The sequence below is a fragment of the Lemur catta genome, chromosome 14 (genome assembly GCF_020740605.2).
Source record: "Lemur catta isolate mLemCat1 chromosome 14, mLemCat1.pri, whole genome shotgun sequence".
Taxonomy (NCBI): domain Eukaryota; kingdom Metazoa; phylum Chordata; class Mammalia; order Primates; family Lemuridae; genus Lemur; species Lemur catta.
In genome coordinates, this window is record NC_059141.1 from 28,524,511 (window position 1) to 28,540,913 (window position 16,403).

The 16,403-nt window shown below is 40.9% G+C and overlaps 1 long non-coding RNA gene across 2 annotated transcripts in view; it reads left to right on the forward strand.

The window, feature by feature from the left end:
* The first annotated feature begins 55 nt into the window (after positions 1-55).
* The window catches only part of LOC123649630, a 61,591-nt gene continuing 45,243 nt past the window's right edge, over positions 56-16,403 (forward strand). For both annotated transcript variants that reach the window (XR_006739090.1, XR_006739089.1), the window contains exons 1-3: positions 56-376; positions 713-827; positions 2,165-2,355. This is a non-coding gene — a long non-coding RNA (uncharacterized LOC123649630). The remainder of the gene's footprint in view (positions 377-712; positions 828-2,164; positions 2,356-16,403) is intronic.

A 16,403-nucleotide genomic window follows, 5' to 3' on the forward strand; every position in this document is an offset into this window, starting at 1 on the left:
CCTCCCCCCAACCCTCCCCCCGCTCCTCTCCCCAGGGGCCGCGCTCGGGCTCGGCGGTCCTCCCACCTAGTACCCGCGGAGCCTCCTGCCCGCGGGGCACCGGCCGCCTCCCTCGTCAGGCCGTGGTGCCCACAGACGGACGGAAGGCGTCCATCCCTCTGCTGCGGTCAGGCTAGACGGGCCAGCGGCTTGGAGCCACCCTTCCCAAGGCGCACTGGAACTCTCCCTGTCATTGCACAGACAGGGTGGGACGCTGGGTTCCCAGCCCCGGCGCCCCAGGGTCCCGTGGCCTTCTCTTGGGGCAGGCCGTCGATGTATTTCTGCTGTGGCGCTGCATTCAGCACCTCTGGAACACCCTGGAGGTCTTACACACCGGGTCTGTCTTTAAATGATCAGGTTTTTTTTCTCTTTTTCCTTCTGGTGTTTCATTGCCACTTATCCAAGGGGAGTATAATTTTGCTAGTTTTGGAAGTTTTTAAAAAAAGGATTACCGTGTCATCATAGGGAAAATATAAGACTGACAGAACTCACTTGTATGTTCTTTGTAGTAGTTGGCACGCATTATTGACCTTTGGTTTTCTTTTTTTGTTAGCTGAGACATCCTGATTTGGCCAGACCTAAGATTCAAATAATCTGATGTAATTAGACCTGGTAAAATCAGAGATATATGCTAGTTGGCCCCACGATTTACTAACAGACTCTTTATGTTTAGGTAATTCTTCTCTCAGCTCTCTGCTTGCTTTAAATGTGGAAGAACAGTCTCTGGGCAAGGATGAACGTGTCTAAACTGTTCTAAGTCCAGTTGCAACCAGATGACAAACAAGAGGGTAAGTTTGCCTTAACTCAGATATCTGCACAAACCTGAAACAGTATTGGACTTCCAGTCAGGAACTCTAGGTTCTGGCCTTGAGTGTGTACCCTTGAAGCCTTGGTTACTTCCTTTCTTTAACGTGGGTAAGATGTTTCCCTTCCTACTTTGCAGAGTAGTTATGCAAATAAAATGATGAGGGCAAAAGCACAACATCACCTGGAAAACACTTTACTGGAAAATCAAAGTGTATTTTTAATGAGGGTGAGCATATAGTTTGTCCTCCAAGTTGGAACTCTTTTTTTTTTTTTTAAAGACTAAAAGAGGGAGCTCTTTTAAAAATTATACAGGACAATAGATATAAATTGGGACTGTCCTAGGCAAACTGGGACAAATGGCCATCCGAATTCTAACTTGATTAATATATAGCTTTTCCTTGTCTGAAAAAGAATTTTAGACTGCTTACAGAAATATACATAACAGTTTTTTTGTTGTTGTTTTAGGTGGGGAAATTTCAGGGAGGGATGGTGAGGGTGGTAGATCATGATTATTAAGAAAGAAACAGGAAATTTCTCCAAACATCTAGAAAGTCAAGTGCGGTTTCTCAGTTACATTCTAAGATTTAGATATGGGGAGGGTTTGAGGAGTCCTCCTGTTCAGATGGGGAAGATGGTGGCTGGGAAATGTGGTCAGGAAGAAAGAAGCAGGATGGTTTGAGACAGAAGTACTCTGACAACTCCATTTTCAACACCATCCTCAGGAAGAGAGAAGAGTAAGAGAAAAAACTGGGTGCCACACCAGTGCTGACCAGGGTGATGGAGGGTGGTGGGTTGATTTCGGTTTTGCTGTTTATTCCCTTTAACTGTCTTCCCCCACTGCTGACGTCGATATAGGAATGGTATCAGTGATATTCATTCTCTAATCTTAACTAAACCAATAAGAGCCATGTAGACATAAAAGGCAACCAATGAGAGAGTATGGACCAGACTAGAAGTCAGAAGACATGGCTCTGCTGCAGTTCCACCCATCAGAGGTGTGGAATGGCTAAGGTCTTCCTTGAACATTGTTATTTCAGGGCTTTGGTAACAATGACACTGAGCTGGTGAGGGGTAGATTTTCCCCATGGTGTGAAGGATGAGGCAGAAATTCTGACGATGGGGGAGACCAGCTCAGAGGCCATTGCAGTGGCCCAGATGAGATTCTGGCCCCAGGTAGAGAAGGTAAGGAGGGAGGATTGTCTTTGAGGTGGCTAGGAAATGGAATGGACAGGACTTGTTGAGTAGACATGAAAGAGCATTGCTTCTGTATGCAAAATCATGCAGTTCCAACTGAAAGAAACTCTTCTGCCTCTGAAAGGATTTAATCTTCCCGTGAGGACAGGAGCTCTCACTGTGATGCCACACAAGCACAATGGGGGTGGCACTCCCATAATTCAAGAAGGAAGAAGGAGGATGAAAGTGGAAGAGAGATGGGTTCTACTTGTCCCCATTAACAGCTGAAAATCCAAGATCCTCACCATCACTTTGGCAGCAGACGGAGACTTCCAGGTATTGGAGGAGGAATTAGACTCCTGATTTTCACTACTGTTTGCATGTCAGGGATGTTCCTAAGTGAGACATTTGTAAATCAGGAGCTATCTTTTTTCTATTATAGTATGTAACCTAATTCATGCCAAACTGCTATCTTGGTACTGATTTGGAAAATGGCTTTTCTTCCCATAAAAATTATAGATTCTTAAAACTTTTAACTAATGCACCTTATGACTTGGGAAATATTAGTTTGTTCCAAATAGTGAAGTCTAATATTTGTGTTTTGGGGAAAATCAGTGCTGTGAGACATAAGATCATATTTCTAAATAACCTTGGTAGTAAATGAAAGAAGAAACAAGCAAAAGAGAGATGGTTTAGGATAATTGTAGGATAGAATACTGGAGAGGCAAAATAAACTGTTCCAATAAATAAGAACTGACTCTGAAAATAGAAAAAATATACCAGGGATGACTCCTCAAAAAAGTAAACACAGAATTACCATAATGTGATGCAGAGATTCCAGTTCTGGGTATATGCCCAGAAGAATTGAAAGCAGAGACTTGAATAGATGTTTGTACACTTGTGTTTATAGTAGCATTATTCACAGTAGCCAAAAGGTAGAAACAACCCAAATGTCACCAGTGGACAACAGATAAGAAAAATGTGGTATAGACCATACAATGGAATCTTATTCAGCCTTAAAATAGAATAAAATTCTGTTCACATGGATGAACCTTGAAGACATTATGCAAAGTGAAATAAACCAAACATAAAAGGACGAATATCATATGATTTTACTTATTAGAGGGGCCAAGCACAGTCAAATTCACAGGGCCAGAAAGTAGAATGGTGGTTGCCAGGGGCTGGGTGATGCAGGAACTGGCAGTTAGTGTTTAATGAGTGTGGCGCTTCCCTGTGGGATGGTGAAAGAGTTCCAGGGATGGAAGGTGGTGATGGTGGTGATGGTTGTACAGTAACGTGACTGCACTTAATGCTACTGAACTATATACTTAAAATGGTTAAAATGGTAAATTTTGTTATGTATATCTTATAAAAAATTTTTTTAAACGGTTAACAAAAATGCCGGGAAAAACACTTCTGAGAGTATGCAGCAGACGGCTAATAAACCAGGACTATAGATCCCAAGTTGAAGTAAACCTGGGCCTGTATGCAAACTGAGGCAAGCAAGATACCTTCCCCAGCGGAGCCATGCCTTTCCTTCGGTTCAGGTTCATAGTCAGGGAGGGATGAAAATGAGTGTAAAGAAGGAAGTGACAGGAGGGAAAGGCTGCATTGTGTAATGCGTTCCAGGCTCTTGAAACTTTTCCACCCAAATATCACCAATAGCTAAAAAAGGGTGTACTTGGAGCTCTAAACTTCAGTCTCTGGAGACAGAGTTTAAAGCCTCTCTCAGATTTTGGAAGTTTCTTTGAAGTCCTGTGTTCCATTTTAAAACTGTGTGCCAATTTTCCATTCTAGTCCCTAAAACATGTATCTTTATCTTCATACCGTGTTCCATATAACTCATTCAGCTTCTGTTGTTTGAGTGCATACACTGGACCATTTACAATCCTTAGTAGAGGTGGAGTGGGAAAAAAAGAAACAAGGCCTTGGACTTCCCAAGGATTGGTGGAGAGCGATGGAGAAATGAAAAAATGATGCCAGGATTTAACTAGCATCCTGCAAAAGCAATGCTTCAGGGATATGGGTCTTGTTTAGCTCTAGGCTCTCTGCTCTCTCCCAGTTTGACAGACTGCCCTGGGAGTCAGGATGCTGGGTCTGGGAAGTGCAGCTCTGGGTGATTCTCCTTGCTCCTGACCTCCATTTCCTCAGCTCTGGAGTCCCAGGGCTGTACCCCAGGCAGCCACTGACAAGTGGAGGAGTACCCCGCAGGCTTTGGCAGCTCCCTCCAAGGGAGCTCTGACGAAGTGGCTGGGACTTTCTTCAGTTCTTCCTTGCTTTTCTACTCTCTTGATCTGTTCCAAAGGTAGCTTCTGCATAAATGATTTCTGACACTCCGGGGAACCTTTACCCTCCTTTGAGAATTTCATTTCTGTTTATAGATTCTCTAAGAGTGAGCATGCCTGAGCCTGAGACTCAGCCCTAGGTGATACTACATAATCCACTTTAACCCCAGATTTGTCATGACTTGGATTTGCATTCCACTCAGCTCTCCTTTTAATAATTGCCATTTATGAAATGCTCAAAATATGCCAAGCACTATTAAGTTCATTGCTTCATTTAATACTCAGGTGAACTTTTAACATAATAGTTTAAAAAAAGCGAGGCTCTGGAATCAGACTGCCTGGGGTCAAGTCTTGGCTGTACCACTTACCAGCTTTGTGACTTCAGACAAGTGACAGCCTCTTTTCACATCTATAAAAGGGAATAACAATAGTATCCAGCTGTTGTGAGAATGAAATAATACATGTAGAACACCAGACGGTAAGTACTCCTTTGTTTTGTTTAAAAAAATGTGCGTTTTTATCATCCACATTTTATAGATGAAAAATTGAGGTTCAGAGATGTCAAACAACTTGCCCAAAGTCACAATGACAGGGAGGGGCAGAGGTAAGATTGGAACCCAGCATCGTCAGACACCTAGATGATTAGTCTGGACAGCTCTCCTCTACTGCTCATCCATAGAGCTTAATTGCGAGGATTGATGGTTTCTGAAAGGACCTCTTTAGAGCAGTTTCTTTCACCTGATATTTTGGCTTGAACCCTGAGACCATTGCAACGGCAACATTCCATGATGACTTGCTACACTACAGTGATGCTGTGTGGTTTGCACTAGGCTTGCTGTGTCTCTCTAGCATCTGAATTTTCTTAAAGTAAAATGCTATAAAATAGAAAAGCAATTTTTATAATGATATTAGCAGAAGCCAACCTCTGTCCTCATCTGCTATAAAAGCAGTCACACTCCAGTGTCCACAGCTCTGATCTCTTCCTAACTCATTTCCAATGTCCAAATTGTGGGTCTTAGCTGGGTCCCACAGAGGGTGGGAATTCATTCGTAGGCAATTTGCAAAGTGAATAAACACCTACAATAACTCAGACCTGTTAGTCCCTTCCTGAATGCTCTGCCCGCCCCAGACACTCTATTTTCTCTCTACTCTTTCTTGCTGTCTCTCCAATTCTCTTTTCCCATTACTGAATGTTCCTCCAAAGCTTTGTTTACCTTACAAATAGATGTGTGCACACACACACATGTACTCACACACATGAAATTCTTGGCTACTGCAACCCAATCAGAGAGGCCAGCTCTGGTCTGATGAAACAGCAGCAGTTTTATCTTCAGGGGTAGGAAGGATAGAAAGCACCCACATAGTTCTGATTTTATACAAATCCATGTGTATTTGCTTAACCTTTCTAATTTTTCCATGTGTACTTCTTAAGTTAGGGAACTAAGTTTTGAAGTCTTACACAAGCGGTACTTAATACATGATACACTTTTTAATAGTACAAAAGGGTACACTGTGAAAAGCAAAATCTTTTCTCTCTTTCCCCATTCCCACTCCCCAGAGGTGGTCACTAAACAATTTCTGTTTTTAATTCTTCTAATGGTTGGTTGCCATTATACTCTGAAGACTTCTTAGGCCTCTAAGTTATTCATTTATCAACTTTAGATGGTATCTCTCATCCTGTTTTGGAAGATGAAGAATTTTATTGTTCTTTACTACCTCCTACTTATCCTTGTGCCTGTCGTATCTTTTTGATCAACTGGTGTCTGGCCAAGCTTATATGGGCAAAGTGGGGACATGTTTGACATTAGGAAATAATCATTGCCTTTGTCAAATCTTTATTATTGCCAGGCAGGCAACACGTGAACACTTTATATATGATAATTTAATGTTCGTAATCACTCTAATAAATAGGCACTACCCTCTTTGCAGATGTGGAGATTGAGATTTTGACAGTTGTATAACTTGCTTAGAGTCCTGACAGAGCTAGAATTAACCTGAACTCTGACACCCAAGCCCAAGTTCTTAACCATTATTGCCCTAAGACTACAAATGCCTAAAGACTAGTCTAGTTTTGCCAGGGTCACTATTTCCTTCATCCTCCATATTGTATGTGTGTATTCACATTTATAATACATGTAGATAAAATATGTGACAATTATAACGATAGCTTAAAGGATGGAGAGGAGGACATGGAAGGTTGTAAGGTTATTTAGATATATACATTATTATTCTTTTGTTTGAGATAATTATCTTTTAAAGAGATTAAAAAATAAAGAGAAAAATCTTTTTCATATGCTCAAACATTTACCACTCCTTGGCACTCTTCATTCCTTTCTGCAGATCTAAGTTTCTATGTGGTTTCACTTTCCTTCAGCCTGAGGAACTGCTAAAACATTTCTTGGGTAGAACATGGTGGCTCATGCCTGTAACTCCAGCACTCTGGGAAGCCAAGGTGGGAGGATCACTTGAGGCCAGCAGTTTGAGACCAGCCTGGGCAACATAGCAAGAGCCTGTCTCTACAAATATTTTTTTAAAATTAACTGGTTGTGGTGGCACGTGCCTGTAGTCCCGGCTACTCAGGAGGCTGAAACAAGAGGATTGCTTGAGCTCAGGAGTTTGAGGCTGCAGTGTGCTATGATTGGGCCACTGCTCTTCAGTCTGGGTGACAAGAGTGAGACCCTGTCTCAAGAAAAAAAAAAAAAAAAGCTAGGAGTGGTGGCATGCACCTATAGTCCTAGCTATTCAGGAGGCTGAGGTGGGAGAATCACTTGAGCTCAGGAGTTGGAGGTTACAGGGAGCTAAGACCACCGCACTTCAGCCTCAGTGACAGAGCAACACTCTGTCTCTAAAAAATAAAAATAATTTTTAAAAATTTTCTTGTAGAGCAGATCTGCTGACAACTAATTCTCTCAGCTTTTGTTTGTCTGAAAAATGCCTTTATTTCCATTTTGGGTTTGAGGAATATATTTGTTGGATATACAATTATAGGTTAACAGTTTTTTTTCTTTTCAAAACTAAAAATCTTGTTCCATTTTCTTCTGGCTTGACTTGTCTCTGATGAGAGAGGTCAGTGATATTGTTATCTCTGTTCCCCTGTTTCCTCTAGCAACTTTTTGTCATTGGTTTTCATCAATATGTATTGGCATAATTTGTAGTTTTCTCTGTGTGTATCCTGCCTTAGGATCATTGAGCACCTTGGATTGATCCCTGGGTTGATATTTTTCATCAAATGTAGAAAATTAGCAGTCATTATTTCCTCAAGTGTTTTCTCTGCTCCCCTTTCTATCCTCCTAGCCTCGCTTTCTATTTTACAATCACACAAAAGTTAGACTGATTGATTTTGCTCCACAGATCACTGAGACTATTTATTTTTTAATCCTCTTTTCTCTCCATGCTTCAGTTTGGATAGTTTCTATTTCCTGTGTTCATTTCAGGTATTATGATCTTCAACTCTAGAGCTTCCATTTGGATCTTTTTTATATTTTTCATTTTTTTTCTTCATTATGTTCATCTTCTCCTTTAAATCGTGGGACATATATATTTATAACAGTGGTTTTAAAGTCCTTGTCTGCTAATTCTATCCTCTCTGTCATTTCTGGGTCTCTATTCTTTTTTTTTTTTGAGACAGAGTCTCGCTTTGTTGCCCAGGCTAGAGTGAGTGCCGTGGCATCAGCCTAGCTCACAGCAACCTCAAACTCCTGGGCTTCAGCAATCCTACTGCCTCAGCTTCCCGGGTAGCTGGGACTACAGGCATGTGCCACCATGCCCGGCTAATTTTTTTTTTTCTATATGTATTTTAGTTGGCCAGATAATTTCTTTCTATTTTTTTAGTAGAGACGGGTTCTCTCATGCTCAGGCTGGTCTCGAGCTCCTGACCTTGAGCGATCCACCTGCCTCGGCCTCCCAGAGTGCTACGATAACAGGCGTGAGCCACCGCGCCCGGCCTTGGGTCTCTATTCTGATTAATTTTTCTTCTTGTTCTAGGTCACATTTTTCTACTTCTTTGCATGTCTAATGGTTTTGGGTTTTTTTTAATTAGATGCTGGATAGAGTCTAGATTTTGTTGTCTTCCTTTAAGGAGTATTGAGCTTTGTTCTGGCCTGCAGAAATTGAGTTGTTCTTATCAAACAGTAAGGCCACTTTGGGGTTTTGATCCCACGCAGATGTGCACAGTTACCAGCAACCCCTTGAGCCTTCAGCCTACACCTTCTGAAACCCACTGACTTCTTCCTTTCAATCTCCTTTCTTATTGGTCAATTAGTGTAGTTCTAACTAGTAATACTTGCTTAATGTTATACTTCTACTTTACATGTAGATATTATTCTTTAATGTCATAACTTATCTTGTAGTATCATGTACCATAATTATTTTTGTAAAGTAAATTTTTATAGAAGTATAACAATCATAAGTGTATAGCTCAATAAATGTTTACAAAGTTAACATACCCATGTGAACAGCACCCAGATCAAGCAATAGAACGTAACCAGTACCCAAAAAGTCCCTCTTGCACCTCCTTCCTGTTACTACACCCCCTCCAAAGCTGAGTGCTATCCAGACTTCTAAAACCAGACATTTGTTTCACCTGTTTTTAAACTTTATATGATTGGAGGTTTACAGTATGCATTCTTTTTTGTTTGGCTTCTTTCACTGACGTATTTGTGAGATTCATCCATGTGACTGTGTAGTTTTAGTTGATTCATTCTCTTAGCTATATGACATCATATTGTATGAATATATCATGCATCCTCATGTTGACTATTATAAGGGGCACTGCCACATTTATAACTATAGTGTCTCTTGCCCATTTAACATATTTCCATTGCAAAACTTTGGAGAGACTGTTGGACCTGAGTTCCCAAAAGTGTTATATCATACTTTGTATGTATTGAACTCTAAAACTCAACTTCATATTAACTCACAAATATTTATCAACTGTGTACTATGTGCCAGGTACCAGACATGGACATATAAGTAGATAATATGCTGTAGCAATATGTTAGAGACAGCCATAATGATGACTTTGTTAAAATTACTTTAAATCACGTAATTTTTTAAATGTTCAGTTTCCCAAAAGAAATCAGCCTGTATTAGGGGACTAATCTTCTGGAATTCCTAGAGGTGCCTTTACAGATCATTTAGATGGATTTAGAAAGATTAAAGAGAGTCATTCTTTTCAAAGTTCTCAGTGTTCAGTCAACTGAGAAGATCCCATTATGCATCAAAGAAATGCCAATGTCATTTCCCACAGGCTTCCCTTCCTCTGTGTTCCCCTTAAGTGCCCCTAGCCCTTTCCAATTCTTACTTGTGTCCTCTCTCAACCAGCTCATCCATTCTCTGGGCCTTAACTACCACTCGTTTCCCCACCCATGACCTGCACATCTTTAACTGTACTCTAGTCCTGTCTCTGAACTCCTATTTTACTTCCCTGGTACTTAACCACCTGTCAGATACCTCCACTGGCATGTCAATTCCACAGGCTCCTAACTGAACTGACTGGTGTCCCTGTCTGCACAGTCCTCCCATTCCTCGGTTTCCTTCCCAATGGAGCCACTGCCATTCACTCAGGCTGGGAGCCATTCTAGGCTCTATATCCTCCTTCACCCTCCACATCCAATCCATCATAAGTCTTGTTAATTCTACCTTACAACGGTCTCTTCAATCTGTCCACTCTCTTAAATTTCATACCTACTCTTCTGATTTAGGCTCCTGCCATCTCTCTGTGGATTATTGCCACTGCCCCTCACAGGTCTTTATGACTCCAACCTTATTTTTCATACTGCTCTATTTTCCAAACCATATTTAGAATGTGAATCTGATCATATTGTTCCCTAGTTTCAATATCTTCACTGACTCTCCATTTCCCATAGCAATGCTTCCCAAAAGGCGTGCCCTCATTGTGCTGCAGTGGATTAAGATGTGCCAAGGGTGGCCAAGGCTGAACAGTGTGTTGCAGCCCAGGGTACCATATGTATTTTCATTTTCCATGTGTGACATGGATGGAAATGTTAGAAAGGATTGGCTACAGATGTAGTCCAAACTCCAGACCCTTGCCGACTTCTCTAGTCCATCTCCAGCCCTCATCACCTCACACCTTTTTATCTGATGATTGCCATTTCCTGTCCCATGCCAAGGTGTGTCATGCCTATGTCATTGCACAGAGGGCAAGTGCTTCCATCAATCTGGAATGAACTCCCTTTCTCTACCTGGCAAACTACTACACATCTTTTAAAATTTAATCCCAGCTTTGCCATCTTGAGTAGGCTTCTCTGAATTCCCACCGTGGAACTTGCCAGCCTTTATGCTTTTACTATAACTCATAATCTACCTCTATTTTGTGCTTCCACTGTAACTCATAATCTACCTCTATTATGGCAACAAGGTGCTGAAGAGCATCTTTTGGTTAACATGTTTTTTTCCCTTGCTACTTTGTAAGCTGTTTGCAGCTTTTCATCTTTATTCCCCAGTGCCTGGCACAAAGGAGGCTCAAGAAAGCGTACATAAACCAAGTGCAAAATTATAGTTTGTATCAGCCAAGACGGGCTAGGTTATGCTGTTGGGACAAGTGATTTAACGATAAAAGGTTAATTCTGAGTCATGCTTTAATCAGCATGATGGATGTACCATATCAACTCATACTCCCATGGTTACCCTGGAGAATCATCCATGTTTATACATATGTGTGTGTATACACACACATTCACTTTTTTAAAAAATTGTGATATAATATTCATAAAATTTACAATTTAACCAAAATGTACAATTCAGTGGTATTAAGTATATGCACAATGTTGTGTAACTATTACCACTATCTAGTTCCAGAAATTTTTAATCACACACATTTTCCATTTGGAAAATTTTTCATTTTCCAAATGAAAATCCCCACACATTAAGCAGTTCCTCTCCATTCCCTCCTCCCCCAGCTTGGCAACCACTAATCTTCTTTCTGCCTGTATGGATTTGCTTATTCTGGACATCTCATATAAATGGAATCATACAATATGTGGCCTTGTGTCTGGCTTCTTTCGCTTAACACATTATTTTCAAGTTTCATCTATGTTCTAGCACATATCAGTGCTTTATTCCCATTTATGGCTGAGTAATATCTCATTGTATGTATATACCACATTTTGTATATCCTCTCACCAGTTGATCAACTTTGGGTTGTTTCCATCTTTGGCTATTGTGAGCTGAGTAGCAACTCACAATATCAACTCAACTGTGAATATTCATGTATATGTTTTTATTCGAATATTCATTTTCAGTTATTTCAGGTATCTATCTAGGAATGGAATTGCTGGGCCATGTGATAATTCTACGTTTAATTTATTGAGGATCAGCCAAATTGTTTTCCACAGTGGCTACACCATTTTGTATTTTCTCCCCCAATACACAAAGGTTCTAATTTCTCCACATTCTCATCAACACTTGTTATTTTCCATTTAGAAATGTATAAAAAAATATTATCATCATTATGGCCTATGTGTGCTCTTAATACCTTCATATCACTCCTGCTCGTATTTTATTGGCCAACACAAGTCACATGATCACACCTAGCTTCAAGGCAGATGGGAGGCACAGTCCTACCATGTGCCCGAACGAAGAGCATTGGGGAAGAGCTTTGGGAACAGCCCTAATGACTATCACACAATTAATACCAAGTGAGATGAAAGATCACATCAGCATAGACCCATCATCTCTCTGCAAGTTCATATGCACAAATCAGGCCATTACCTCTTACTTAAGTATTATAAAACTTCCCGAAGGAAAATGAACACAGAATGGCTGACAGTGGCACAGATGTGAGCTTAAAGAGGGGGAAATAAAGGTCAGGAGGAAAAAAGAACAAAAACAAATAAAAATCTTCAAAAGCAGGATACCTTACTTTGTTAATTAATTATAAGTACGTCTTTAGAAAACATATAAAAGCAGGCTGTTTTGAAAAAAAAAGATTGTTTTAATATAAAATATAGTGTAGCCAGATACCACCCAAACTCCGGTAATTAAACTTTCGTACTGGAATTGATTCATCTCTCAATAGCTTCACAAGTAACCGCTCCAGTACATTTTGTTAAATAAATTAGCCAAATATTCATTTTCTGACGAAGCTACAACGTCAGACCTGAAAATAAGGAAATAAAAATGTGCATGGAAGGATTTTCCTGAAAAGGAGCATTTCATGAGCATCTCTTGCCACCCATCAACCCTTCCTCTGGAGTTCTCTTTAATGGGGTAATTTCAGCTGGCAGCTGGTACAACCTTGAAATGATCCTGTTTATTTTTCCTGCTCCCTGATGTGTAGAGGTCATTGCTGATAATAATGTTGTTGCTATTCATTATTATCTGGAGTGTGATAACATAGCAGAACCACCTCCTCAAAGTGCTCTTTTTAAAAATTTGACATTGACTCTGTGTATGCAGTTGGGTCCCACTAGATGCACATTTCAAAGTCTAAGGATATTTATAGTTTAGAAATAAAAATGACCTACCTGGGTGGGGTGGGAGGGGCAAGCATTGTTGCACTTTGTTCAGTTTGTAGCTGTTGAATCAATAATGAACATTCATTATTCAAACAGCCTGGATTTGAATCTTAGCTTCACCTATGTTTGTGTTGTTAGACATACTTATTAATCTCTCTGTGCATACTTGAATCATCTAAAAATGGGGCTAACAGTGGTATTTACCAGTAGACTTGCGAGGATTAAATGAGCTCATATATGTAAAATGCTTGGAACAATGTCTGGCACACAGCAAGTACTATGTGATTGTTTCCAGACTGTGTTCCCTCTTGACAAATCACTTACTTTTCTACCCCTCTTTGACCTCCCCTGCCTGAGTTAGGTACCCCTGACCCGTACTTCTCTGACATGCTATCTTTCCCATGGCAAAACAGCACTTAAAGGGTATTGTGTGTTTAATTACCTGTGTCCCCCAGTAGCTGGAAGCTCTGAGTGGGTCTAGACTTGTTCTTCACAGCTAAATCGTCATGTGTTCAGTGACTTACTCACCCATGTGTGCCTTGAGCAAAGTCGTGTGAGGCTGCAGAATTGGCCAACCTAAATCACTGGGAACAGAGGGCAGCAATTTGCTGAGATTTACCAGCACTTTGCAGGGACTCTGAGAGGAAAAGTGCTGAGTCACAGGCATGCATTTCCAGCAGGGAACAGTCTTCACTGGAGATCTTGCCTCATTGCCACTCGGGCTTGTAGCAGCAAATGCCCGCCACCCCCCCCCTCCCCCCAGAAAACAAAGGTATGCCAATACTCATTATCTTATCTTTACTCTTTCATTACAGGTAATGGAATTCACTTGAGCAATAATATATTACATAGTTTCAAATAGCTAAAAGGAGACTATTGAACGTTCCCATATTTCCACAAAGAAATGGTAAATGTTTGAGATGGGGGATATGCTCATTACCCTAATCTGGTCAACATTATATGACATCACTATGTACCCCATGAATAAGTGCAATTATGTGTCCATTAAAAAAGTAGCTTCAGAAAGGAAATGGGGGCAAAGAACATCCGGGGTGTGTCCGGGAACCCAAGGGCAGGAATGCAACTGGGTCTGAGGAACTGTGACTGGATCTAAGCCACCCTCTCAGACTCCTCTCTCTCTCTCTCTCCCCCTCTCTCTCTGGGTCCAGATGGTTCCTTGACACTAGGACTCCCTAACCATCTGCTTCTTTCTTCACTCTCTTCAGGCTGTCTCTCTTCACTTCTCTATTCGGTGGAGGAAACAAGCCTCTCAGGTCCTGGGGTTATATGCCCTCGGTTTCAGGTGCACCCTGAGAACAACTAGCTGTTGCTTAGTCACCAAACTTAATTTCCTGGGGAGACTCTGATTGGTTCAAATTGAGCCAGATGTCTCCCTCCGTCTAATTCATAATTGCCAAGTTTTATCTATTACAAACATGGTTGCCGGGCGAGCAATTCACTGTGAACAGGGTCACTGAACAATAGGCAGAGACTCTGGTATCTAAAAAATGCAGTTCAAGATGGTCCCCAGTGTTATACAACATTGGATTAGGGAAATAGTAACTGCATGTAGTACGGAGTTCATCTTAGCTAACCAGAGACCACTGGGTTTCAATAGGCTGAGAATTGTCCCTTTAATGGCATTGAAAACATACAAGCAAACCAAACCCCTTTAGGATGGGACTTTATTCAAAGTGAACTACATAATTCTCTGAAAACAAGATGATACATGCTCCTCCCTTTGTCTGGAATTCTCTTGCTTTCCTTGTACATTAGATTAATTCCTAATTACCACATAGCTTTTGGAACTTAGTGTGGTGCTGTTGGGACTCAGAAACCGATACCCCAAAACATGGGGCTTTGACATACTAAACTATAGAAGCCTTAAGGTCTCTGACCTTCCCCCTCACCCTCTCTCCCAAAGAAGTTGAAGTTCCTTTATCTGCCTAAGATCCAGATCCACCAATAAGAACAGTTGTTCCCCCCTCCATAAGACCAAGAATGTAGCCACACTTGAACATATCGTTTCACTGTCAAAGATAACTATTTACAAGTTAATCTCTGTTCCATTCATTCCCCCGGTAATCTTTTATTGCCCCTCAACAGAATTCCTCTTCTCCCCCATCCCATAACCTGTTCTGCCAGGATGGTATGTAAGCTTCTGGACCCTGTTGGAGTGGGGGTGGTGGGTGTAAGGACAGCCTTGCTGAAATAACAGAAAAATATCAAATCCCGTAATTTTCTAATGACAGCTAAAGATCAATCCTATGATCTCTGTGATTCTCCCTGTTAAAGAAATTTGTATGCCTTTTCTCCAATTAATCTGCTGTTTGCCCCTCTTGGGCTGTACTGGAGAGGGGAATGTAGGGGTGAGGGGAAACTTGCCGGTTCCCGGAAAGTTCGCTGAAAGATCATCTCACAATTAAGGCAGATTAATAAGAGAAAGGTTTATTTACCATGCTCATGGGGAAAAATCACAGAGTGATTACGCAGTATCCCAAAGAAGTTTAGGTATTTTTATACCTGTCTTTTTGGAGGGGCAGTGCAAAGTACAGGTAAATCTGTTTAGGGGTGACAGATGGTGCTAGGGAGGACAACTGCATGAGGAGACCGATAGGCTTGTAAATGATTCTCTCTGCAAATTAAACTAACCTGAGAGGTATTGTGTTTAAAGTAATTTGGGCCAAGTCTGCTTGCATTCTTGATCTTCTTTCCTGCAATATATTGAGTTAATAAGGAGAAGAAGGGAAGTCAATGGCCCCCTTGATCTTTTGATCAGGTCAGTCTGGTTTATGTGGATGGAGCAAAAGCCCCTTCCAATGCTCTTTGATCTTGAATGGCCTTTAATTCAAAATATTCTTTATACCAAGGAGTCGTATTTTGGGGTGAAATTTCCTGAGCTCAGTCAGGCAGTTTAGGTCTCCTCTGCATTTGGAACCCCAATCCTACCTAGGATTTCTGTTCTTCCCCTTCCCCATGCCCAGGCAGCCCAGGGGAGAAGCAGGGTAAAACGTTCCTCTCTTAGAACCAAGTAGAGCCAATCTACTCACTAGCTAAGGCCAGAGAAACTTTATCTAGTCTGGGAGTGGCAGGTAGAGGAGGGAGGTAGGGATGGGATAAGGAAGTGGCAAAGGGAAGGACCAAGAATGAACAAGGTAACAACAAATGCAAGAATGAAAAAATTAAGTTTTACATATTAATAGCTTTCTATGTCTTCCTCTATCCATGGCAAAATTGGATATAACAGGCACTCTTTTGAGTACTTTACACATGTGAACGCTTTAAAATCTCACAAGAACTTGATGTGGTAGACATTATTATTATTTCCATTTTCTTTTCTTTTTTTTTTTCCTTTTTTTCTTTCTTTTCTTTTCTTTTTTTTTTTTACGTTCCAGAGAGAGGAATGGATCAGTCTTCACGAGTGGACAAAGACCTGTTATTTCCATTTTAGAGATGAGGAAAGAGATTGTCATTTGACAAAATCATACAGCTTATAAATGGCAGGGCCAGTATTTGCACCCAGGTAATCTGACTCCAGGGTCTGTCTGCTTAAAAATACTCAGCATGGAAGCACAAAGTAGGCAATCAAAAAATGTCAATTATCGTCCGATGTCACATCCAG